At 35.7% G+C, this 27,243-nt stretch overlaps 1 long non-coding RNA gene and 1 pseudogene across 1 annotated transcript in view; both read right to left on the reverse strand.

Moving 5' to 3' along the window:
* The window catches only part of LOC132359517 (uncharacterized), a 583,379-nt gene that overhangs the window by 70,703 nt on the left and 485,433 nt on the right, over window positions 1–27,243 (reverse strand). The window lies entirely within an intron of this gene.
* LOC132360818 (COP9 signalosome complex subunit 5-like) lies at window positions 5,346–5,878 on the reverse strand (annotated as a pseudogene).

Raw genomic sequence — 27,243 nt, forward strand, 5'->3', positions numbered from 1 at the left:
CCAAATGTAAAATGGATGGCTAGTGAGAAGCTGCTGCATAGCACAGGGAGATCAACTTGATGCTTTGTGACGACCTAGAGGGTTGCGATAGGGAGGTTGGGAGGGAGGCTCAAAAGGGAGGGGATATGGGGATATATGTATACATATAGCTGATTCACTTTGTTGTACAACAGGAACACAACATTGTAAAGCAATTATCCTCCAATAAAGATATTAAAAATAAAAAGAAATGAATTAGGAGATTTATTACTGATACTGCAGAAATGCAAAGGATCATAAGAGACTACTATTCATATACACCAAATTGGACACCCTAGAAGATATGGGTAAATTCCTAGAAACACACAACCTACCAAAAATAAATCATGAAAAAACAGAAATATGAACATACTCTTAGTAAGGAAATTGAATTATTAATCAAAAACAAACCAAATACAGAAGCCCAGAACCAGACAGCTTCACTGGTGAATTCTACCAAACATTTAAAAGAAGAATTAATACTAATCCTTCTCAAAATCTTCCAAAATATAGAGGAAGAATGAACATTTGCAAACTCATTTTATGAGGCCAGCATTACCTTGATATCAAAAGTGGACAAGAAAACAAAATTACAGGCCAACATCCCTTATCAACATAGAAAACTTAGATGCAAAAATCCTCAACAAAACATTAGCAAACAAAATCGAACAATACATTAAAAGAATCACACACCATGATCAAGTGGGATTTATTCCTGAGATGTAAGAATTGTTCAACATCTGCAAAACAGTGTTGTGCACCACATTAACAAAATTGAGGATAAAAATAATATGATCATCTCAATGGATGCAGAAAAAGCATTTAATAAAATTCAAAACCATTTACATTATAAACTCTCACCAAAGTGGGTATAGAAGAAGCATACCTCAACATAATAAAGACCATATATGACAATGATACAGCTAATATCTTACTCAAAGGTGAAAAACTGAAAGCTTTTCCTCTAAGATCAGTGACAAACAAGTATGCCCAGTCTTGAAACTTTTATTCAACACAGTATTGGAAGTACTAGCCAGAGAAATCAGGCAAAAAAACAAAGTAAAATTAATAAAAGGCATCCAAATTGGAAAGGAAGAAGTGAAACTGCCACTATTTGCAAATGACTTAATATTATACATAAAAAAACCTTAAAGACCCCACCAAAAGAACTGTTAGAACTAATCAAGTTCAGTGAAGTTTTAAGATACAAAATCAATATATAAAACTCTGTTGTGGGCTTCCCTGGTGGCGCAGTGGTTGAGAATCTGCCTGCTAATGCAGGGGACACGGGTTTGAGCCCTGGTCTGGGAAGATCCCACATGCCGCAGAGCAGCTGGGCCCGTGAGCCACAATTGCTGAGCCTGTGCGACTGGAGCCTGTGCTCCGCAACAGGAGAGGCCACGATAGTGAGAGGCCCGCGCACCGCAATGAAGAGTGGCCCCCGCTTGCCACAACTAGAGAAAGCCCTCACACAGAAACGAAGACCCAACACAGCCAAAAAAAAAAAAAAAAAAAAAAAAAAAACTCTGTTGCATTTCTATACATTAATAAACTGTCAGAATGAGAAATTTAAAATATTATCCCATTTACAATTGCATCAAAAAAATAAAAACCTAGGAATAAATTTAACTGGAGGTGAAAGACCTATACACTGAAAACTCTAAGACACTGATGAAAATCAATTGAAGAAGTCACAAATAAATGAAAAGATATTATGTACTCATGGGTTGTAATAATATTGTGTTAAAATGTCCAAACTACCCAAAGCAATCTACAGATTTAATGCAATCCCTATCAAAATTCCATTGCCATCTTTCACAGAAATAGAACAAACAATACAAAAGTTTGTATGAATTCACAAAAGATTCTAAATAGCCAAAGCAATGTTAAGAAGACCAAAGCTGGAGGAATAACACGCTCAGATTTCAAACTATATTACAAAGCTATGGTCATCAAAACACTATGGTATTAGCATAAAAACAGGCACACAGATAAATGGAACAGAGAGTCCAGAAATAAACGTACACATATATGGTCAATTAATTTATGACAAAGGAGCCAAGAAATACAATAGGGAAAGGACAGTCTTAATAAATGGTGTTGGGAAAACTGGACAGCCACATACAAAAGAATAAAACTGAACTAATCTCTCATACTATACACAAAATTAACTCAAAATGGATTAAAGACTGGAAGGTAAGACCTGAAACCATATTGGTCTTGGCAATGGTTTTTTGGATTTGACACCAAAACAGGTGTCAAACAGGTGTTGCCAAAAGGCAACAAAGCAAAAATAAACATGTGGGACTATATCACTCTAGGAGACTTCTGCACAGCAAAGAAAACCATCAACAAAATGAAAAGGCAACCTAACAAGTGGGAAAAAATAATTATTTGCAAATTATATCTGATAAGAGGTAAATATCCAAGATATAAAGAACTCATACAACTCAATAGACAAAACCCAAACAATCCAACTAAAAAAAAAAATGGGCAGAGAATAGACATTTTTCCAAAGAAGCCATACAGATGGCCAACAGGTACATGAAAAGATGTTCAACATCACTAATCATCAGGGAAATGTAAATCAAAATCACAATGAGATATTGCCTCACACCTGTCAGAATGGCTATTATCAAAAAGTCAAGAAATAACAAGCATTGGCGAGGATGTGGATAAAAAGGAACTCCAATGCACTATTGGTGGGAATGTAAATTGCTCCAGCCACTATGGAAAACAGTATGGAGGGTCCTCAAAAATTAAAAAAAGAACTACCATGTAATCCAACAGTTCTACATCTAGGTATTTAATCCGAAGACAACAAAAACACTAATTTGAAAAAATATAGGCAGCCCCATATTTATTACAGCATTATTTACCATCGCCAAGTTATGAAAATAACCTCAGTGTCCATCAATGGATGAATGGATATAGAAAAGGAGCTGTATATACAAGTACACACACAAAAAGGAATATTACTCAGCCATAAAAAAAAATGAAATCTTCCCATTTGGACAACATAGAGGGACAGGGACCTTGAGGGCATTATGCTTAGTGAAGTAAGTCAGATAAAGACAAATATTGCATAATTTCACTTACATTGGGAATCTAAAAGAAAAAGTGGGAGTGAGCAAATGGGTAAAAAGGGTTAAAAGGTACAAACTTCCAGTTATAAAATAAATAAGTCATGGGAATATAATGTACAGCATGGTGACTATAATTAATAAGACTCTGTTGCATATGTGAAAGTTGCTAAAAAAGTAGACCTTAAAAGTACTTATCACAATAAAAGTAGATTTTGTAAATCTTTGGTGACAGATGTTAACTAGACTTATCGTGGTGATCAGTTTGCAACACATACAAATATCACATCATATTGTACATATATTATATGTCAATTATATCTTGATTTTTTAAAAAAAGACTTGAAATATTTGTTAATGCTTTGGAGTGGTATTTTGTTTGGTTATAACAATGCTGAGATGGATCTTAAGTTGGAAACATAAAACTCCAATTTTATTCAGATTTTAGGGGCAGAGTTCTGGGGAGAGGTGAGCTAGAATAAGCCAAATGAAAAAGCATGTCTGACTTCAGTGTCTCAAACAAACAGAGCACCGGGAAGCCTCATTGTGGTCCTGGTGTCAAAGTGTATCCCATAAGTTAGAAGGCATTTTTCCATCTCCCCAGGGTATCTCCTATGGAAACAGCCCAGGCCATCATGGTAGCTGCTTAGGAGTTTGGGATTCAAACAATCAATGTGGGGACAACAGGAGACAAGACAGAAGTGTCAACTGCTATCAAATGGCCACAAAAATGCACACCAAGCATATCATGGGAACAATGGAAGGCATGGCAGTGAGACTCCATGTACAGGATAAAAGGGGAAAACATGGTCATTTGCGAACACATGGGAGTCACCCATGAAATCCATCCTACTAGGCTTTGGCTGACATTGCAAAATTACATAGACTGGGTGGCTTAAACAGAAATTTATTTTTTCACAATTCTGGAGGCTCGAAGTCCAAGATCAAGCTTTAGTCAGTTTTGATTCCTCCTGACACCTCTTTCCTTGGCTTGTAGATGGCCAACTTATCTGTGTCATCACATGGTCTTTTTTCTGTGTGTGCACATGTCTGATGTCTCTCTTCTTATAAGGACACCAGTCATATCAGATTAGGGTCCCACCCTTATGACATCATTTAACCTTAGTTACCTCCTTAAAGATCTTATCTCCAAATAGTCACACTGGGGGTTAGGATATCAACTTAGGAATTTTGAGGGGACACAATTCAGTTCATAACACCGTTCCACCCCTATTCTATAAAAACCATCTTATTCATACCCCCTCATCCAGGGTCTGCAGGAGGTTGGAATTCTACTGGGTACGCCAAGTTAACTGTATTGTTATTTTTTTATCATATTATACTTTCTCTCTAATAGCTCATCCTGAAGCTGCTTTCATGGTTAATTTGAATATTTGAAAATGATTAAGTAAGCTACTAGCTCTTTTCAACATTTTTAGAAAAGAAGCAACACCATGCAGAATCTTACTACTAAAGCCAGATAGAACTGTCATTTTTGCACCCAGCCCACGTTCAAAGAACTAGTTTGAATAAATTCACCATTTTTAGAACCACAATTATGTAAATGATCATCTCTATATATATATGAATATATATCTATGAATGAATAAATAAATATTTCTTTCTTACAATGCAACCTACATGTAGTTATGCTTATGGGGGGAAACAAAGAATTTTAGGTTCAAGAAAAATGCTGATCTGCAAAGTAGTAGTTGGCATTTTTAGGTAGTTTTAGATGAAAGTCTCAGTGTGAGTTCTTTGTCTGTCATGCCTTCCAGATGAGGGAAGATGTAATAGGCTGTTTGATGGTCTCAAGCCCAATCTTTATGCCTCTACCCTCTCTCAGGATGTAGTCAGGCAGTTGCTGGTTTTGTTACATTGTTAATTTAGCACCCTACACAAGTTTAACTGGTTTTGTTTACGTCATTTAATTTTCTCTTAGGGTTCAGCACCACAAATATTTCAGAAACAAAATAAACTGGGTCACTGTGGTTGCTCAAATCAGTAGGACACCATTCACGTGGCCCAAATGCATCTTAGCCGCTGGAGTTGACCATGGCACACCATGGGGTTTTTTTTTTTTTCTTTGTGTTTTCATTTTAAATAGTTTTATCACAAGATGTTAATATTCAGGACACTTTGGAGCAACCTTGTACTTCTAATCAGAGTTTTGGTAACTGGTTTTAAAGTGTTACTTAAGTATTTTTCTCATTGTTGCTTTCAAGCCAAAGTACTACTCAGTGATTAAGAGATGTTACTTTGATTAAACAGTTTATCCTTAATAACCTAAGGCATCAATCCATGGATACCTTCTATGGTAGTTTTACAGTATTCTCAAGTAGTTTTGGCAAGTTTGTCTTCTGACTTTTGGCCATGTGTTTCTACACTGAACATGAAACTCCCTCATCTCACCTGGGCTCTTGACTGCTCTAAAACAAATCAGACAAATCAAACAGCTGACCAGTGGTACAGTTTGCATTAATCAGCAAGCTAGAGGAACACAGAATATTTACCCAGTATTTACTCCATGAAAACTCAAGTGATTTGTGATCCAGAGGATTTGAAATATGAGACTTCTAAGACATGTTGCTTGCAGTGTACACCAAAGCCTTCTATTTTATTAAGTGGGGTCTGGTACTCAGAAGGTCCTTCTCAAGAGGTTTGTAACTCCTTGGGTATGTCCTAAAGGTTCCAAGATTCATTTTGCCTGCAGACACTGTTCTTGTTGGGTATAAACAAGCCCCGGGTATAAACGTCCTGAGAATTAATGGGACCATCCAGTATAGACATACCCAAACTTCCTCTCTAGGAAGTGCTCCAAACCTAATGAACATTGTACACAGAACCTAAGATCATTTTCTACCCTCTGATGTTCTCTGTATCTCCCAAAGCTGAACAATGTTGGTGATAGCATCTAGAGAAGTGAGTTTTGACATCATTATGTCTAATTCTCTGTGATTTGGAATTTTTTATTAGCATTTTTACAGAGGATGTATTGACCTAAGCCCACTTAATTATCTAAAGCCTCAGCCTATGGGTAATAAATAAGATTAATATAGTATTTAAGGTAAGTGGCACTGGGCAGACTCTCCATTGGTTGTGGAATGTGTTAAGGTTTTGTCTTTCATGTCCACATAAGAAAAAAGGAAAGCTTCAGGGAAAGGACTCATTAAAAGTCCTTTGTCTAAAAACCTCGGGAAGTTTGACATCGTATTCTTCCTGACCTCTGAGTGATCACTACTATGGCCAGGGCTGATGTTTTTAACATCGCAGTTTGAACATGGCCCAGTATTTTAAATTACATCCATAGATTAAGCCTTCTTATAAATTTCCTGGTTCCGATGCCTTACATTATTGGATGTATTTCTGTTTCCTTTGCTTTCATAGACCCTAGACCTAAATAATGAAAACTCTTTATAGTTCATCCAAAGCTCACTGACTCTGACATGTGGTATTCACATTTTGTGAGTAATTTCCAGGGTACTTCCTATTTTTCTGCTGAGTTGTATGCCAAGATAACTTTTGGAAGGTATAGCAGCATGGGTAATTGGCAATTATCCAGGTTTGTGTTAGATACATTATGGAGGTGTTTCTGTAAATTAGGAATCCATGCAAACAGGTAAATTTCTTTATCTAATAATTCTCATTGGGGGTGTTCCCTTAATTTATCTCCCTTTCTCATGTATTTATATGAAATTGCCTCAAATGATGCTTTCTTTTTTCTCTGAAAGAGCCCATCAATAGATATCCAAAGACAACCATAATTAGGTAAGCTGGCCAATTAGATAAGGAAACACAATATCTTGTTAGCAATTGGCATCAATTGTTGGGTGACATTTTGATAAACTGCTTCAATATAGCGTATAGCATTTTGGTGCCTTTTCACTTCTTAAAAGGTCACGGTCTCTGAAAAGTAACACTGAAATAGCTTATATTTAAAGGGTATAGGAAAATTCAAATAAATAGCCTGTTCCACTTCTAGATCTTTCTTCTCACAATAAAATCCCTGACAGTCTATTTGTCTTTTTTTTTTTTGTACTTGTTGAGGTTTCCATTATTATAAGGGGAAGACGATATATCTTTTCCTCTCTAATCCAGATTTGCTATCACTTGAAGCCTCACTCTATTTTCAACAAAGAATTTAACTTTGGAGTCAAGGAGTCAAGGAGTTGAGTCCTTTGGGAAGATTTGTGTGGTTACAAGTGGCTCCCTTCCTAAGAGAGAACTAGAAATATTTCTACACCAATACCCATTCGTGAGACTTATAGGAAACTTCTTCCAACCACTGTGACGAGTGTGTATCACATTGCTCAAGGGTGGAAATCAGGGTCAACTCCACCAGGACTCCAGGTCAGTGTTTCTTACCATATGACCCCACAAACCATCTATCTTAAAACAGCACCTGAAGTGCTTTATCAAAAATGCAGATACTTGAGTCAAAGTCCAGATCAACTGAATCAGAATCACTGAAGGTGGAGCTGAGGATACCTCATTTTTACAAGATCTCCAGGTAATTCTTAAGTATACCTTTGAAAACCACAGCTCTGTGCCATAAACAGGTAATCTGACCATTGGAAGACTTTGAGCTCAATCCTGCCTCTCTTCCTCCACACATATTAAACTTCTCATATTCTCATCCAGCAGGAAATCACTTCTATTTCTAACTCTAAGATGAAAAAACAAGTTGCCTTTTTCCAAAATGACTCATCCTTGACTTTTTTGTCCAGACTGATGCAAAGGATCTGTCTCGCACATTGTGGACTGCTCGTGGACATTTTGGGGATGTGTATAACATCATTTTATTAGGAGCGGATAATTTTTCTTTTCAATTGTCCTATGTAGTGTAGGAAGTGCCACATAAACTTCTTTTACAGCCTTGTTAGAAATGTCTGAGAGCTGCAGCAGATACAGGTCTGTGTGTGAGCAGAGTGTGATCAGGGCTTTGCTGAGCATGAATTGGTTGAATCAGCCAGTGGTCCCATCATTCAGTCAGTGGGCCACAATCACAAGAGTGCAGGTGACATAACGTGCTCTTTCAAAAAAGTAAGGCTGTACCTATTTTATCCTTTACCCACTACATAATAAGTTTTATTGATTGTAAATAAGTATTTGATATTTAGTTCAACAAATTTTGTGGTTTAAAGGTTCCAAAAAGCAATCTCCCCACAACAAAATAGCTGAAAATACATTGTAGGTTAGGCAAATTGCAGGAGAGTAACAAGGCCGGAACATATTCATATCAAGTCTCCTCATTCCTAAATGCACCTGCCCTGGAGGTCAAGGCTCAAAAAGCCAGTAAGACCCCAATACATTCCAGGCCCAGGTAATGGTCACCTCACACATCTTATGAAAGAGTCCTCATTCAGCTTTGAGAAAGGAAAAGAGGCATATCCTTCTATCCTCAGATCATACCCATCAGCCTGTATAATTTGTTGAAAAGGAAGAATATTTAGTGAGCTTCAGCTATAAACTATTGTCCTACTGCCTAGAATGTATTCTTTGGGGTCCTAACTCCTAGTGTCCCTCCTTCTCATGCTCCACTAGCTCTGAGACACTGGATGTCTTATCAACTTACACTGGGAGAATTCATCTTTTCTTTGACTGATTCTTCAGGTTCAGGGTCCTGTGCCTAACTGGCTTATTTGTGCCAATTAATATTTTGTGATTTTCCTCATATGCTTTGGAACTCCTGAAAAAGACTATGCTTCCTGTTTGTCCCTTTCTGAGCCATGGAAAGCTAGACTCAATACTCAGCCATGCCACTGGCCTTTCCCATTCTTACATGTCTGTCGCCCTCCTTTTCTTGAGCACCTGCTTTCTGTAGATAACATTTGCCAAGTTCTCTTAATCAAGTGACTCCTGGATCTGGTCATTCCAGATCTACATAGCCAGTCATGACTTTGTACTGACAGTGAAAGTAAAGAACTACTGACTGTATAAAAATATAACCCCAGTTCCCAACTCCCTTTAATGATTCTTCACTGAATTCCATAAAGCCCAAGAGGAATTAAGAGATTGTAGTTCATCTTGGAGGTGGGGTAGAGAAATTAATATGTGTGGAGTACCAGCTGAGAGCTGAACATGTGATCTTCCTTATGGTAAGAAAATGCTTCTTGGGGATGGGAAAAGGAAAACTGAGCACACACAACAGTAAAACCTAGATAAGGTGATAAAAGTTACTTAAAGAACAAAAGTATGAGAGCATATCATTATTAAGAAACACTGGGCATAAGAAGGTGAAATACAAAAATAGTCAAGAGACTAAAAAATAATTCAATATTAAAAAATAATGCTTCAGAGGAAAGTTTAGAAATCAGATTCAGAAACTGAAAAGTTCACCCTTTAACACAATGAACATAATGATCATGTCTCTTGTGTTTATTACTCTATCCTCTTCTTAACATGTTTTTTGGCACTTGATAGGAACGCCAAAATATTTCTTAAATGAATGAATGAAATAATTTCTCGATCAGCAAAGTCAACTGCATTATACAGTGAAAATATGTACAGTGACATTGGTACACTCACTAACATTTTTAAAAATGACCTGAATGCCAGTGTCCAAAACAAACGTGGGTTTAGAAAATACATTTTGCTAGTTGATATTATTCCAATAAAGGTTGAGATCTCAGTCATCTATCTGCCTATTTTCTTCTAAAAATATTAAAAGCTTTACTGTTTCTTAATGCATTATTCTTAAGGCGTTAATTTACGATTTCTTTGCATGGTTATTTTTCACATTATTTAGAGAAAATCTGTCTTCCTGCTAAAAATTTTTGCATTGTATATACAGTATTACTTATTGCTTGGATAATGCCCTATTAATTTCAATGGATTCCTTTTGACATAAAAATGGATTTGCACTGAAGGGCAAACACTAACCTCCACATGTATCCAGGCTGCATTACAATTGAATCCATCACATTATACATTTATAGGTGTCTACCCCTGGTACACTGCTAAAATGGCCTGCCATGAAAAATGGCCATGTGCAAAGCTGGTTTAAATTTCATGCATTTTTACTTGCAGAGTATCTGGATAGATGAACAGAAGCCTCCGAGATGAAATCTTTTCCAACATGACTATGCTAACCTGACTCCCTGGAAGCAACACCTCAGCACTTCGTCCAGTGTCTTTTCTTCAGATTCCAATGACACATTTGTTTTAGGGTCAGCATGTTGGAAAGCAGCAAGAATTTATGTTTTCAAGCTCACAGTGGTAAATGGCACATTGGGAGAGGAAAATGTAATCTCTTCTGTTTTCTTTGGCACCACTGATGCTAGTAAATGAGGGCCCCTATATGGAAATCAAAAGCCCTATTTAGCATGTAGGACCTTTTGGATTATATCTTTAGAAATAACTGCTTGATATACCTATTCAAGTTTTAAGACAATTCAAATGTCTTCCTTTTCCTTATTAAGCATGGAAAACCATGCCTACGAAGCTGACTGAAGGTATGGAGGCAAAACATGATTCTCAGGGACAAGCACAGAAACCAGACTTAGTAAGTCTTTCTACTTGGGGTGCTTCTAAAAAGTGAGGGTCAAGAGTTTAGGAGAACATCAATTTTGTGGGATTTCATCAAGTTCCCTTATTTTTCTGTAAGTTAGAACTCTCAAACGGAGGTAAGTATATTATAGCAAATAATAACATACTAGTAGGAGGAAAAATAAAACACTAGATCTCTATCTATGACTTAAACAAGAAAAATTGTTGGCTCATGGTTTGAGATTTTACTTCTAGCATAATAAAAACAAAATAGAACAGGAAATGACAATAACACCACCAGATTGGAATCAGAACATTTGGGTTTACAGTCCAGTTCTGTCCTTTCTAGATATGTGATTTCAGAAAGTCATCGGGCTTCTATTATATGCTGTATATATAAAATGAGGATTTTCCATAAGAACTTGCTCCATATATTTTAAAAAATTAAGGCCAGCATTTAAAAATCAGTTTTTGCATAAAAACATAGACTTATGGTCTCAGTTGCTTTATATGTAAAATGGGGATAAAAATAATCTACTACTTTGTGTCCTTTGTGTAGAGTGAATAAGATATTGTTATATACTTTGGAAACTTGAAATTAGTATTATTTACCATTTATTAAACTCATATTATTCTTGACTTTAGTAGCTTCTTTTGTCTCTCCTAATTTTTTTAGTTCTTTTTCTTCTTATGATCTCAGGAATTAACCACAATATTTCATACATGATGCTTTGAAGACTACAGCTTTAGTTAGGCTTGGCCCATGAATTCTGACTCATAACTTTTTCCATTCAAATTATTAGAAGATGACTTTATCTATCATAACGTATGAATGGAATATAAATGAGGCTCAGTGTACATCACCTCCCTTATATGAATACACATAGGTCTAGTACATGTACAAGGGGACATGAAGTGAATTTTGAGATGATAAAGTTGAGGGTACTGTTCAGTTTCTTTTTTCTTCCCTTCTATAAATAAAATCTCTTGAAACACACAAGATGTAGAAATAATACATACTGATGCAGATTGAACTGGCAAATTGTGTTTTTAAATATAGGGTGCATATTACTCTTTTGTCCCTCAATATGTTAAAATATATTTTATAAAATTGTATTGTAACCCTCAAATCAGTCTGATCTTTTTAAAAAAGGTTTTTTTTACAGAAGTTAGTGGATCAAAGATAAGGTTAAAAATTAGCACTACCTTGAGTTACAAAGGGTTTGTAGAACTCTTTCTGTAGCTGGGAGTTTGAGAACCAACTATTAATCATGTTATAACTTCAAAAGATATAAATGTGTACCAAGCAGAAAGAATTCAGTTCAGGTCTGCTGGCCCAAATACAATGGGCTGAATACAAAGTCCTGAGATTTCTTAGATGCATAATGTACTTACAAATGGTCCATGCTATGCTAATAAAACTATTGTGACTTGGAGCTTTTGCAGTAGAAACTGACAGATGAGGCCGGGTTAAGTACTTTTTCAGACAAGCTACTACAGTAAATCATTAAGGCACACAAACAATCATCCTTCATCAACGTGCAATTTGTTTCATAGCAATTGCAAATCGAAAACAATGTAAACAAACAAATCGACAACTAATGAACATCCCCCACGGCTCACTGTAAATAGATATACAACTTTAGAAGAACACTTTATCCAACACATTGTCAACTCATTGTAAACACATCTACAACTCATAAACAACTCATTACCCAGTCTGTTGTCACCTCATTGCAATTAAAGTTGAATGTTAACTGTACTGTATGTTCCTGCTCTGAATCAGATTATACCCTAAGAAGAAAATGCTAAGGAGAGCCCGTTCAGAAATGAGAAGGATTTTATTTTACTTTTCTCCCACATCAGCTTGACTTCTAGAATTACTTGACCAGGCTCACATAGAAATTAAACTGTATTTTTACCCTTTCCTCAGGTATCCCATATTTTCCATTTGCATAGAGAAGGCAGTGGTTTCTTAGCACAAGTTTCTTTCATAGAGGAAAAGTAAATGTGTAAAGTATTCCCCAAGCAGTAGTAAAACTCACAGCTTTTACTGTAATTGCTTTGTGTGAACTGCATTTTGGTATCCCTACCTGGTATATAATCTTTTGGTTGGGGCCAGTTTTTCTTACAATCTACAGGATGAATATTTTTGGAAAGCAAACATGAACTTATGAATGTCAACACAATTCTCCTGTAATGTTAATTTTACCTAAGGATTTAAGTGGATTTATTCACAATTCTGATTTACATAATCCTTATATCACATAGTGTGTATTGCCAGATTATACGTGTGTGCTTATGTATAATATGTAGGCAGATAGTACGCAACATATAAGTAGACTTGGCATTATTTGACCCGTTATACAAAGGGTGAGTTTTTGCGATGAGGGTACAGTTTTATAGTAAATTTTTTTTCTGATTCAGGCTAAGCTTCAGCTTTCTTGGTTAATCTGTGTGGAAGATAGAAGGATTTGAATTGGAATTCTACTAAATGAAAATGATTTACAGATTCAAGGTACAATCTCATATACCAAACTATATTTATAATTTAATATGCTTATGAGCATCATATTCATACCAGTCAACACAAAAGGGCCATGGTATGGTGAAAGAACAACCAACAACGAAGGGGTCTTGGTTCTCTGGCCAATTCTGCTTCTAAAGAAATAAGATATTCCTTAAGGTTGTATTCCAAAGGGTGAGTCACAGATTCCTTCCTAGGAAAAATAATTTCTAAAGTTCTTTCCAACTCTAAATTTTATTCTGAATAGTTTAAGCTTGCATGGTATAGCTAGCACTGAGGTGCTTTGGAGAACATATAAGAAATTATTTTTATCTTATGAAATAGAGGGATGCATTAAAGCTTTGCAGTCAGATAACAATCTGAATACAGTTCTGTCACCTCCTAGCTGTATAATGTATCCTCTCTGAGCCTTAGTTTCTATACTTATAAAATGAGCATGTGGAATTATTGTGAGAATTAAAGATTCAAATACTTGTCAGGTATCTAGTGCAATGCTTAGTGCTGAACAAGTGTTCAATGGACAGTAGTAATGATGATGATGACGATAATCAAACTAGTTTATAATCTCTCTCTAGAGAAAATCCAGACCAATAAAAAATTAATTCATTCATCCCTATAACCTCTTGCATATTCTCTTGCCATTATAGAGAGGCCATAACATTATACATTATTCACATTAATGTTTCTTGGGAAAATACTTTTGGGGAGGGCCATGGATTTCCTATTTCCTTCTTTTCTATTTCCTTTTTCTGTGACATATTCTATCATGAAGGCACCCTAAGTATTGAAGTATGAGCCCCAGATTTAAATACTATTAAAAATAAGGATGATATTTTTACTGCAAAAGAGGCTTTTGAAATTTTTCTCTTGTATGCTATTAAGTTAATATACTAAATTATTATAAAGAGAGGTATGTTGTTAAAGTATAAAGATCAGTGCACTATGAACTGAGAAGGTGTAGGTTTTAGTCTTAGTTCTGCCCATAAGCAAGAAATTGAGCTTGAGCAACTCCCTTAACTCATCTAGATGAAATCAAGTATTTGATTCCCCAGTTGTTTCTCCCATTTCCCACTCCAAATTCCTTCCAGATCATTTATTCATTCAACAAATACGTATTGATCACTTCCATGTGCTAGGGACTCTTCTAAGTACTGGGGATCCATTATGAGCAAGACAGACAAGTCCCTGTCCTCATGGAGTTGACATTTTAGTAGATGAGACAAAGTGAGTAAGTAAGCAAGTTAAGGCAATATCAAGTAAAACTGTGGTGAAAAATGAAGCAGGTAAGAGGTTTGAGAGTAATGTCAAGTCATACTCTTTTAGACAGAATGGTGAGAGAAGTCCTCTCTAATGATGCCATTTGACTACAGACCTGAATTAAGTGAGAAAGAAGTCATGCATTTTTATAGTAGACTCAATAGTTATAGAATACAAGGATTAAAATGTTATATCTTTCTGTTTCTGTCTTAAGGCTAGCAGAATCCATTCCCACCATTCTTCATAGCCCATGTCTTTTAAGGTGCAGGAAATATGTTTCTCTCTTCTACCCCACCACACACGAATTTATCATCCCCATCCCCTGTCTTCTTCTGATATCAGAAATCAAGCCTTTGTACATTTTTCATAGGTTTAGCTTTCAATTCCCATGGCTGCAAATCAAAGTATTATTTATAAAAAGTGAATATGTTAGAATGAACACAAAGAGGCCAACCATTTGAGATACAGAGTTACAGGAGTTGAAGTCAGGGACTTAGCAGAGCTGGATCATGTAGGATGTTGCAGGCCAGCATAAAGGCTCTGGGTTTTGTTCTGATCAAGATAAGATTCTGCTGTCACTCTGTGCTGGATAGACTCTAACAGGGCAAAAGTAGAGAAGAGAGACCAGCCAAGAGCTTCTTACAATAATCTAAGCAAGAGATGATGGAGGCTTGGATGAGTATAGTAGCAATGGGGGTGGTGAGAAGTAGTTGGATTTGCGACTTTTGAAGATCTAGGACTCAGGACTTGTAGATAGGTTGGCTAATGGTGTAGAAGGTGAGATGAAAAGAGAATTCAGTGTCCTGCAGACCTGATTGTGCTTGACCAGTTGTGAGTTGGAAGACCTTAGGCAAGTCAGTTCATCTCTCTGACCCTCAGAGTTCCCTCATCAAATTGTTATGAAGATTAAATGGATTGGATGGCACATAATCACACCCCCCCCCCCCAATAAATATTAGCTTCTATCTCCTCATCCTTCCTTTACAGTTCCAAACATGCTAGAAATAGTTCTGAGATTATGACACAGATCATTTTATCTTGTGATTGTTCTTAATGATACATAGAAAAGATTTTAAAAATAAATTCTGAGACAGATAATGAAAACAATAATGTCATCAAAAACTAAAAGGTATTATTAGACACTCCAGATGAATTTTAGAAACCACTTTTCTTGACCAAAATCTATGGATTCGCAGTAGTAGTAGCTACAATGTACAGGTATGAGTCAGCAAAGAGGCTTTCCAGTAGAGCTGGCTATTGGCTTTCCTGAGACCTGATGCCTTCTGGAAAAATTGGACCTGGCGTCAAAATGGCTGTCAGCTTCCTCTGAAGTCATAGGCAAGGCAAATGTCTTACTTCCTTGGGATATTCTGACCTAATCAAGTACTCAATTTTTGCCCCCAAAGATTTCTATCCATGAGAATGTTAACCATTGACACATTCTCAGGTTATCTGGTGCTCAGATCAACTATGAAGAGAAAGTCACCATTGCAAGATGCTTTCTAGACAGGTAAAACACTTGTGGCCACAGACTGCATTTCTAACCCTCAGAATGATATGTTCATGAAAGTGAGCAGAGGAGAGAATGGAAAACAGAATAACATGATGATAATAGCCAGTGTTTATTAAGCACCCTCTATATGCCAAACACTTTACACTTAATAGCTCATTAGCACAGGTCCTCTGTGAAATATGTACTATCCTTATAATTTCTACTTCCATAAGTAAACTGAGAGATGGAGAGGCTAATTTTTTTTTTTTTTTTTTAAACGCAGCTAAGCAGTGGCCAAGCCAGGATTTGAACCCAGGTCATCTGGCGTCTGAGGCTGCACTTTGAAGCATTTTTCAATACTGCCTCTATCATCATGTTCAGAAAAATAAATCAAAGAACAAGGTATCAACTTATACCAAGCCATTAAAAACATTTCTCTGTGTTAGGAACAGCATTTCATTAATACTAATATGATGAGAGAAGGTGAGCTGAGAGGTAAATGAAGATCTGAAAGCTTATTTACACTCCAGATCTGTGTCTGGTAATCTTTACCATTTAAATGACCCAAATCCCTAATGCTGCAGTATAAACCACGTTGTTTTAGATTTCTCTGAGACAGTCTTTAAGTCAGCTGTTCTCCCCATTGCCTGCCAGGTCAGAGCTTCTGGGTGGCCTTCAAAGGAAAACTCAACTAGAATAGACTGAAGAGTTTATGAAGTAAAAAGAAAGGATGACAAGAGCTCAGCAGGGAAATAATATTATACCTTCCATGTGAAAATTCCCAGAAAAAATATGTTCATTCTTACCTCTCAACTCTCTCTTTTTCCTCCACTCATTCTTTGTCCTATACACCCAGATTCTTCTTGAAGCCTATCACATTTCCAGATGAAAATATGTGCTCAAAATGTGCTAATATTTTACATGTGTATAAAACAGATGTATGCACATTACGCTATAGGTACTAGGCATTTAAGACACATAGTTGCTAATATTTGCATCCTAAGCTTTAATTCAACCAGGATACTACATAGCACATTGTTCCACGTCACATGTGCTTAAAAGTAAACAGGGTTGGTGATGATTTAGAACCTCTATAAAAGTAAACATAAATGATTTTAACAAATGTTCTGCTTTATTTTTTCTTTCTGGTTAATTTTTTATTTTTTAAGATCTAGGCTTCTCAATGATATGCATTCTTCCAGTGAATCATGTTACTTATAAAATTTAGTTGACCTGTAGTTTGATGCTTACAATATTATTAGTATCTAAAATCATATGCATTCCTGGAAACAATAGGAAAGGACCCTTTTCATAAATTCAAGTAAACCTTGCACTGCCAATATAGAGCTCACCAAAGCCATCGAAAATTCAGGGTATTATTGTACTTAAAACAAGTGAATTCTACCAACCTCCACACCATCTGTTATTTTTTCATCACTTTTCCATAATGCATCCTCTTCACTACTTCTGAACTTCTCTTATTCTTCTGCTTCTTTTAAGTCATGTCAGAATTTGCCTATTTTGGCACTCAATGGAGACTATCTCAGAACTTTCTTCTAAGTCTTGGCTGACTTCAGGCTAAATTCCAGATAACTAGGTGGGGTTGAAATATGTATGTAGAGAAGTTTTATATGAAACATCTGTTGTACAAATGGAGATGATTTTTAACAAACCCTAGTCTTTGTTTGATCTAAATAGATTTTGTTTTCGTTTTGACTTCCTACATAAGATCATAGCTATATGGTCTTCTACTACCCCTTCCCTCAAAACTGGAAAAAAAAAATTCATTGCTAGGTACTGTGTTTTAATATCTACCCACAGTGTTTTTTATGCTATTCACAGATAATTTGGAAAATGCAAAGAACATAATATATTAAAAATCACTGATAATAAATTTCCTTTGAAAACATAAAATGTCCTATGTGTTAGACATTTAGACTATTTTCTATGTTTTACTGTTATAAACTAAACAGAATTGAATATTCTTGAACACAAGTAGTTGTTAATTGGGATTTAAAAAATATATATCTTCAGCCATTTGTCATCAAATTTCTATACTCATAGGGATTTTTCAGAAGGCAGGGATTTCTCAGAAGTCAGCTGAACTACACATTCATAGATCTTAGAATTTAGCTCTTTCTTCTTGTAGTCTTGTTATCTAAAATGTCTAAAGAAGTTTTAAAATCATATATTGCAATAAGTGCTAGTTTTAAAATGTTTATAAAATATGTTTTAATTAACTTTTCAAATCTGCTTATTAATTTTACGAAGAAGGGACTACTAATGGAACACTTCATAAATTAAACATCCTTATGTACTTAGCATGGAAAATGTCTATGAGAATCTTGCAGGAAAATTGCAGTTTTTTTATTGTACTTTAGCTATCATAAATGTTGAAAATGAATATCAAACATACCTTATAAAAATAAATATGTGTTACTTATTTACAATTTTGTTGACTTTTTTAATACATAGTTTTTTGAGTCACCATATACAGTTTTATAATTATTTTAATTCTAATTTTCACAAAGAAATTACAAAAATTTCTTAACCATGAAAGAGTTCGGACTCTGAATGAGCTGTTTCAACTGTCAGATTTGTGACCTATGTAGTCAATGAGTGATGGATTAGGAGCAAAAGGGTTAAGCTGTGTGTGTGCTTCTATGCTTTAGCCAAGAAGTAAGTTCAGGACACCATAGTTCAGATAGGTCAAAGCCTAGTGAAGGCAAAGATCAGGGAAACGAAGGGTTCAGAGAGCTGGGGACCTGGAGAAACATGCCCTGGAGAATTTCAAGCAAGCAAGGTCTAAGAACCTCTATTGGAGCTAGGGGCCAGGCTATTGTGCCAGTCCTGGCCCAGAACAGAGATTAATGTTGTAATCCTGAACCACTCTCTCTAGGGTGATGATTTCTGTCACTGAAAAGGCTGGAACTGGTCATAGGGGAAAAGATGAAGGGCCTCTTTTCTTGAATTTCCATCTTAGTTAATTAGAGCCAATAGGGTACAAGATTCAGAAGCCTACAAGAGAGCATTAAGACCAATGGAACAATCCAGCCTCTGTTGTTAGGAGGGTTTGGAAACAGATTAGACTAGAGGACAGAGACTCCACTAGACCTTGACCCAAATGAACCTCGGCCTCCTGGCTACAGTCCACTAGCACACACACAGCTTAAAATAGTCAACAACAGAGTTATCAGAATCAGGTCCTTCAACTGGAGTAAAGATGTGTGAGAGAATCATAAGAGTCACTGAGGCAATGTGATATATTGTAGGAAAAGCACAGGCTCTAAGTCAGAACAGCCAGATGAAAATCTTACCCCTGTATTTATTAAATGTGGCATTAACTCATTGATCCAACTCTTCGAACTTTAATTTTCTCTTTCATAAAATACTAAGTAACAGCACTACCTCTTTGTAGTTTCTATCATGCATTAGGGACAATCTAAACAAAAGGTAAGACACATGGGATGTGCACAATAAGTAGATGGTACTATTACTGTCATTATTATTACTACTATTATTTAAAATTCTACAGAATAAATAATAGATATTATTATAATATAGGGTATTATAATAATACAATAAAGAGAAGCCTTAAGATTCTCAAATAACCAACAAAATCCAGTGGTATTTCTCCTTCCACTTTACCTTAGTTTGTCCAGTTAACCATTTTCTCCCAAAAGCTTGATAATTTTCACTCCATTCTGAAGCTTTCAAGGACCCAGTATAGTCAGGATTCATTTTGTCGTTTAAAACCAAGTTGTCAGAATTACATAGGTGAAACCTTGTAATAATTATAAATGCCATTTACTGAGAACCTGCTTATTACCAGCACAGTGTGTTAGGTGAACTCCACATATTAGTTCTCATTTTATATTCACAAAACTCTACAAGATAGGTATTATTATCCATTTTTTGTTGTTGTTGAATGAGTAAATGAAGTACTTTATCTATGGTTACCTAGCTGGCAGGAGGAGGAACTAGGAATTGACATATGTTTAAATGCAAGGCTCTAAAATATGCACCTAGTGTTCATTTGAAGGCTTATTTAATCACAACTAAACATGTATTTATATAGTTTTCCCCTCTCTCTTTCACAGGTATGGAGTTTCTTCTGATTTTTGAGTCTTCTGCAATTCCTAGGATGATTCAGGGGAAATTCATCAATTCCTTCAGTAGTCAGTCATTGATTCTTTATTCTGTGCCTACATTCATCAAGGACCTACTAACTTGAGGGGCCTGTTGGCTTTTTTTATGTTGTTATGAACTAGGATGACTGTGATATGAATATGGGTTTGGAGGTCAGAAAAGAGGTCAGGACCAGGGATGCAGGTTTGTAGCTCACTGACACATACAGTGCTCAATAAATATACTTGTGAAATCAGTTAGTTTATTAAGCCACAGAAATGGATGAGTTCATTTAAGAGTGACTTATATGGTGAGAAGAAATAAACAGAGACTGAGGAGCATGTAAATATGAGTAGAGGAGGCCATAGGACATAGAAGTAGGAGAAAAACCGGGAAAGACTGACAACACTGGTCATAGAGCCCAAAGTAAGCATGATCTTCAAGAACTGAATGATTCATTTTTTCCAATTCTATAATAGTCAGGGCAATAATTGAAAAGCATCCAATGTACTTACCACAGTGGTGAGGCTTTTTTTTTTTTTTTGGACTAATGGTATCAGAAACCATATTGCAATGTGTCTCAGAAATAAAGAGATGGTAACGTAAGTGAAGTAATAGACACTGTTCTTTCAAATACCTTATCTGTGAAGGTAAGTGGAGTGGTGGTGCAGAAGGTAGAGGACATTTAAAGTTAGAAAGGAAGAAAAATACCAATATGCTGCTGAAAGTTGAGGCTAAAGATAAATGTCCAATCTGAACTATGACTGAAGTCTTTGAGGGAATTAGGGACTGGGGTGGGGCTAGGCAGGGGATCTGTGGTCTAGGTAGCCATTTCCTGCCTTGAGTTAGAGGACAGAATCTTCTTAGATCAAGATTTGAGAGGTGAAGGTAATGAGATGCCCATAAACTTGGCAGAATTAGAAGTTGAGCATATTCTTTGAGAAGAGAGGCTGTGGAGTATGGGCTTGAGGAAAATAGTAGAAACCTGAAATAATTGTGTAGCTGATAAGACACCTGAGCTGGCAGGGAGTGTTGAGAACTTAATAAAGTTCTGATTCTTGATTACTTGGGTTTTTGTTCTCTTTGGAAACAATCCCATAAAACACTCACAGATTCCTTTATAGCTTTAAGGTTACCAACCAGTTGAAGGTCAAATGACTTATATTAGGGTATTTTGTTGGAAGGAAGACTTAGGTTCTAACTAGTTTTGCAGCCAACTACTGTGTAACACTGGGTGAAACACGCTTCTTCAATGAATAATAATGAAATATTTGTTCTGAGCAGTGGTGATTACAATAGCAATGAAAGTCTACGATGCTACCAGTAAAATGATTGCCATTTTTTTCTCAATTTGCAGCAAATATGCAAGAGACCTGGAAAGGAATATTTTATAACTAAACAGTGTATTACAAATAAAGGCATGATTTTATATACATGAATACTACAAAACTCTAAAAAAATTAATTGCTTAACAGGTCAAAAACTCAGGTCAAAATCAGGTTCTTTAATGCTATACTGCTCTATATATCACTTCAGAAGTCGGCCCCCAAGATCAGTGAAACTTTTTTTCTCAGTTGTGGTTAGAAATAAGTTAGAAGATTTTTGGCTACAATGGCTATCATAAATAAACTATTCGTATGGGATAAGAAAAACAGACTTGATATATTCTAAATAGTACTCATAGAGTTTGGATTTCATAACAGCTGTACAGTTTGTCTATTCAGCAGTTCTCACCTAATCATTAATGTTCCCTGGTGGGTCCTCATCTCATTGTAGGGATTAATTTTAAGAAGGAGGATAAAATTCTTTAAATTACTTCGTGACACCTCATGTAGTAATATCAAAAAAAGAAAGGTATTTGGAAATGTCATTCAGAATCCTTACTCCTAACCTTACAAAAAGGGACAAAGAAACTTTTTAGGAAGTGTAGTTCAGAATCATTACTCTTGAATGCACTTGAAAGGAAAGGTGATTCAGTGAAGCCCTAGTGAAAGAGCTGATGTGAGGTGTCTCAGAAGAGCCTTTTCACTTTTAATGACAAGTATTCAGCTTAATATTGTTACCTATTCATCAACCATCTATCAATTCATAAAACATTTATTTTGAGTAAGACACACAGCGCAAGGATTCACAGTTTCTACCCTCAAGGTGTTCACAGTCAAGTACAGGAAAACACCATTAAAAAGCAAAATTATAACAGAGGGTGATTCATACACAGTGGAGGTACACATAAAGCACAAAAATAGCACAGAGGAGGGAGTGATTTCTTCTATTGGAGGGTCAGAAATGCCTTTCAGGAGAGATAACATATTGATTGACATTGAACTAATCAATTTTAGTTCACTGTGTATGATTAAATGAGATAGCTACTTCCCATTTTACAGACAACTGCCATAAGAAAGGATGAATAGCACTAGGATATAATGTCCAAATCAAAACCTCACACCCTCCAAGTTTCCCTGACTCACTCATTTGATCATCCTGTATTTTGTGTTTCTACTGTACTCACACATGGGTAACTATTTCTATATTTGTTTTTAATTGTTCAATTCCTCAAAGTACTTCATGTTTTTCTCCCTAAAATTTCTCACTCTGATTCTGTCCCAAACTGAACTATTCTGTGCACAAATACCTCAAAGGCTATTTGAAACTCCATTCATAATAACCTGTGTTTCATTTCATCACTAGAGTGAAAAAGGGGCACAAGCATGAGACTCAAACGTTGTGCCTCAGTAAAGCCAGAAGTCTGTGGTAAATTATTTCTAGATGAAAAAATCCAGAAGAAAATGATTCCTCATCAGATTATAGTCTCAAATAGAAAGAGTTGCTAAATTTAGAGCAATAAAAAAAGATAATTAAGAGGAGAGCCTGTGTGTTAAGCTGCACAGTGTTTTTGGAACCACCTAATATGTTCAGAGTTATTTGACTTCTTTTAATATTTTAAATATTTATTGTATATATTTATACATTTAAATAAGCTTTTTTTTTTATCAAGAAAGATATATTTTAGGTGTTTTTCATTCTTCTGGCCCTAACCTTTGCTTCCCACTATCTTTTTATTTAAAAAACACATTGCTGGCTTATTCACAGTTATCCCAGACCCTTTTTGAATAAAGAGTCTTCTAAAGGAAGCCCTGGCTTCATTACAATTCTCTTTTTAATCTGTTAAAATCCATCTAAATTTGTGTTCTCTAATTGCATAGGAGGTTTAGAGAAACGTCCAAGAATCTCCAGGACTTGTAACCTTTTTTTTTCCTTCACTTGTTTCCAAACTGCATCTGTGTTGTCAGACAAAATATTAATAGACCTTGCTTAGCTAGATTTAGTAGAATCTAGGACAGTGATTTATAGAGTAGAGGGAAATCCATGTTAAACCTTCAGGTCTGGAAGTTCAAGGTTTATGTTGATATCTATTTGGATTGGTATGTCGTTTCCTTGCTTATAAAAATAAAATGATGTGTGAATGGGTAACCCGGAAATACAAAACATAACGTTTAACATTACACTTACCACTTGCAAGTCAGAAGGTGTGTTAGTACTTTAAGGATTCCCAAAGTGAAAACATGTCAACACAGTATAGGATAGAGTTGTGCTCTGAGAGTACACTGAAGGGTGAGCAATATCCTTTTAGACTAAGAGGGACAAAAAGTAAGGTCGGAGGCATATTGACTTCATATTAGACTTAGGTGTACAGCACATCTGGACTTTGAATACATGTATACATATGTATACAAACACAGAGCATGTATGGCACAGTCAGTATATATGTGTGTGTTTGTATACATACACGCACAAGCACACATGGAATGTATGCGTGTTTCTAAATATATACACATAGACTGTTGTTGTCATCCTTAGGGTATTGGCTTGTCAAGCCAGCCGCTGAGAAACAGGCCAGATTGGCCTTTGCCTCCAGCAGGATGTCCTGAGGTAGAATTCTGCATGTGGCAGCCAGCCAGTAGAATACATCACTACAGCTGGATTAGGAGGATAACGCCAAGGGCAGACCAGGAATAGGAATAAATCCTTTTTGTAGAATTGTATAGGGGGTTTTGAAGATGACTTATCTTTTTTTTTAACCCAAAATCACTAAAACGGAAGGAAACATTTGTCATCCAGAAAAAGGTGAAGAAAAGGACAGTGGGGCTCTTGAACTAGGGCATGAACCTGCATGAAGTTGAGACTCCAGCCGGCCACTGAAAGGGGAGGGGGAGGGGGGTGACTGCACTGTGGATACAGCAAGACAGGGTTCAAAGGCAACCAAGAAGGACCTCAGGAGTTTGGATCCTGGATTCAAGTTTCCCGGCCCTATTACTGAGCTTTTCCCCGGGAAGTTTATAGGGATTTAAAAATAGCTTCAGTGTAGAGTCCAGGTTTATACAAGTACCTTGGTATTTTCAAATATGAGCTAATAGCCAGGCCTTAAACGAATGGCCCTTGTTCTATCCTATCGATGACATTTAATCTCTGAGTTTTTAACTGAGTCTCAGCAATCTGCTTAAATCAGAGCAGCTTCTTAAGGAAGATTTGAAGTTTATTTTGCCAGAATCTACTTTGGTTACTATTTAAACAATTTTACAGATCTCAGAAATGATTTTAAATAAGCTCATAACAATACAAGAACATTTTGCTTATTAGCATAACCTTTTACCAACCACATCTACTCCCCATACAAAAATATAAGAATTTAGAATTCACACTTGGTGGCCATCTGTTTTCTCTCTGAACATTACTTTTAAGTCTCTTTCTTTGGGTTGTTATTAAGATATTTTAAATCGTGATGTTCTTGCACAGCATGTCAGATAGAAATAATGATAATAAAATAAGTGTGTATAGCAATTTACTCAGAAACAGGAGAGAGCAAAAGAAAATTAGTGAATGTTTAATTCTAGGCAGAGGGCCAAACTATCCCAAACCCCCTCCTCCATCTGCCCTTGCCATATTTTAAAAAACCCACCTTCAAGAAGTATAAATTTCTTTGTCTATGGCAGCAGAGTTTTCATAAAGTAATGGGTAATAGAGGGGTTAAGTGCAAGGCTCTAGAATCCCAGTTCTGCCACTTATTTGCTGCGTGACTTTTGGAAGGTTACTCAACCTCTCTGTACCTTGGATTCCCCATCTATAAAACAAGAGTGATATTCATCTAAATTAGATTTATTGTGAGGATTACCTCAGGTAATGTATTCAAACAGCTTGGTAAGCACTAGGACAATCACAGTATAAGACCTCAAATGGTTGGTTATTATTTATTTATTTTTAATTTCATTGAAGTATAGTTTATTTACAATGTTGTATTAATTTCTGCTGTACAGCAAAGTGACTCAGTTATACATATATGTATTCTTTTTCATATTCTTTTCCATTATGGTTTATCACAGGATACTGAATATAGTTCCCTGTGCTATACACAGGACATTGTTGTTTACCCAACCTATATATAGTAGTTTGCATCTGCTAATCCAAACTCCCAATCCTTCCTTCCCCCACCCTATTATTATTTGTTTAAGAATACTAATTATTAGTCATTTGATTCATTAATCTGTCTTTAGTCAAGGCTATATACCTTGTGTAGTCTTTAAAATCTTTATAGGGGACCACTTCTAGTTGCATCTGTACTCATGAAAATGCAATTTCTTAGTACATCTGGATAAAATTTAGCTGCTCATCCTTAACTCCCAAATCACCTATTCTTAATAGAAGTGAAGGGATTTTCTGTGGAATCAGCACAGTGTCATGTCCCAGGTTTCCCATGGTTAGTGTATATTTGGATTGTGGCCAATCCCCATTAAACTTTATATCAATCATGTTCATTGGATTCCACTGGAAAAGAATGATAAAGGAACTGGAGAGGGAAGTGTCTTCATAAAAACTCAATGTGTACTGTTTCTAAACAATGAGCACTTGGGGTCTAAGCTTCTACATTAGCAATATTTGTATCTTAATGTAAAATAGTGACATCAGAAATTATCTTTTTTGGTCCCTCTTAGGAACCTTTAAAAATGTGCTGGTATACGCTACCCAGGTACATTTTTATTGCACATTCTCATAGCAGAAGGAGCATTGGGGATGCTTTTACAAGCAGTTGTGTGAGGGCCTGGCTGTGGCTACAGAACCTCATTTAATGGGCAAAAGGAGAAGATGACTAAAAATTTCACAATTGTCTCTTCCCCTTTACAGTATTTAAATTTCCTTTTCTTTTCTTTTTTTTTTTTTTTGCTCTCCTGATTTCTGAAATAATTATTAAAATCTCTTTAAAGTTGACATCTGAAACTTTTCATAACAAGTTAAACAGCCAGAGTATAAAGTTCCTGGTTTACCATGAATATTGACATTTAAAAAACAAAATCCCTAAATACTTCTGGAATTTCAATCTACCATAATCTACTTTCAAAAAATAAATAAATAAATAAATGAGATTGCCTTAACAGTTGAATTTTATAGCCTTCTCCTCAAATTGTATATTTATTCCAATTTCCCAACTAAATTTTAATCCCAAGACACACATTTTTACTTGTGAAGGTCTTTTACTGATTGCTCTATGTTACTTCTCTCAAATAAAAATGTGTGTAAATTAAAATCTTATTTATTTCCCTTTGGTGTAAGGCTCTACAAAAGAATTTTCTAATTTGGTTATGATTACAAATATTATTAGTACTAGTAAACAAAGGATGAAGAGTAGAAATAAGATATAAATCATATAAATAATAATTATATATGATAAATTTCATTGGAAATTCATTTCATAATGAGATGGATGGGACTGGTTTCATTTTCAATTGATTCATGTGTTTATGGATGAATATTACTGCCAGAAGGAAACAGAGTTGAGCATCAATTCTATTCCTTTCCACATTTATGGATATAAACACTGCAAAACCTTGTACACACAAGTAGGTAGATGGAAATGGAAGGAATTTTATTATAGCATCGTCACTCGATTCTTGGTATTCCTCTGAGCTATATGCCAAAATATCACATAGTGATCTATCATCAAAAAATATTTCTAGTGTTCTATCAGCTAACAACTTGACTAGGTGCTCCTTTAATTTCACTGAAAACAAAGAACTATAAACAACCTGTCTTGAGAAAGGCTCTGTCACCCAGTCATTAGAGTCATTCATTGCCTCAGTTTCTGGGAAGTATACAAAGAAGGTTTTATCAATACCTATCAAATAACTATTAATTATTCCTGCCACTCTTTTACTTTGAAGCATCTTGTATGAGTCCTGATACACTCAAAAGAAGGCCGG

Source organism: Balaenoptera ricei, chromosome 2, assembly GCF_028023285.1.
Source record: "Balaenoptera ricei isolate mBalRic1 chromosome 2, mBalRic1.hap2, whole genome shotgun sequence".
NCBI classification, from domain to species: domain Eukaryota; kingdom Metazoa; phylum Chordata; class Mammalia; order Artiodactyla; family Balaenopteridae; genus Balaenoptera; species Balaenoptera ricei.